A 1343-nucleotide genomic window follows, 5' to 3' on the forward strand; every position below is an offset into this window, starting at 1 on the left:
TGGGTGGCCACGAGGTCTTTTGACATCCCATGGAATCCAGTCGGTAACAGCTCTAGTCCAGCGGTCGTCTTTAAATCTCATTACGTGACCAGCCCATCTGATTTTCGACACCTTGGTAAATGAGACAGCATCCCTTGGGACTGAACCTTGCATTCAGACAGGTAGCGAGTGAAGAGCCGAGCCAGTGTATTGATGAGTACTGACGGCAGGTTCTTCAGGTGTTCAGGTCTGACCTTCTCTGGGCCGGGTGCTGTTTGTTTCTTTACCGACAAAATGGCGTGTCGGATTTCGGAAGGGAGAACGTTGGGAACGACATACCCATCCTGTGGAATTTGGTATGTCGGCAAGTGGACCTGGCTATCGAAGAGATTTGAGTAGAAGTCATGGATAATCTTCTCCATTGCCATTCTGGAGGATGTGATGGATCCATCAGGATGTCGGAGGGCAGTCATCTTGGTCTTGTAGTTGGCGAAGGACAGGCGGGCATTACGAATACTTTTCCCGGCTTCTGCTGCATCTACCAGTACTTCTGCTCTTCTCTCTTTGAGGTCTTCCTTGATCGCATCTCTGCACTGCTTTGCGAGCTCGGATGTTAGCTTGCAGTTGCCTGAGGCATGCGCCAAACCACGCTGGCGAATTAGCTCAAGAGTTTTCGAAGATAGGTGATTTTTTGTGGCTATCTCTCTCTTGGCGTTCCTCGCACATTCATGGAGGTGCTGAACCAGTTGATCGTATTCCTTGTCAATGTTGTGAACAATGGCATCTTCCCATGTTGCTGCAATAGTATCAAAGACTTCCCAGTTGGTGGTCATTCTGGGAGTTCTCTTTTTGAACTTTGCAGCCCTTTCTCCCCGCTCTGTGAAGTAGAATTTTGCACGAAGGAGACGGTGGTCCGATCCCGTTTGAAATTTTGGGACAACAGCGACATCGGTCAGGCAAAACCGTCGATTGAATATGATGTGGTCTATTTCATTGTGGAATCGTCCACCGGGAGACTCCCATGTCCATCGTTTAGATTCTGCCTTCTGGAACTGTCAGTTATCATGAATGGTCTTGGTCGACATGATGAACTCAGACAGTCTCTCACCCTGTTCGTTCCATTCTAGGCCATGGGTCCCGATGTGAAGTTCTTCAGCTGATCTTCTTGGTCCTATCTTGGCATTAAAATCACCCACAATGATCTTGTAGAAGGTGTGGTCTTCTTTATAGAACTTCTCTAACTCCATGTAGAACTTCTCGATTTCTCTTTCATCAAAATGAGATGTTGGTGCGTAGACAACGAAGATAGAAACTGCAGGCAGTGAGCCACATCTATTCAAATGTAAATGTCCGATTTGGGTTGT

The sequence above is a fragment of the Sorex fumeus genome, unplaced genomic scaffold (genome assembly GCF_029834395.1).
Source record: "Sorex fumeus unplaced genomic scaffold, SorFum_2.1 ptg000073l, whole genome shotgun sequence".
Taxonomy (NCBI): domain Eukaryota; kingdom Metazoa; phylum Chordata; class Mammalia; order Eulipotyphla; family Soricidae; genus Sorex; species Sorex fumeus.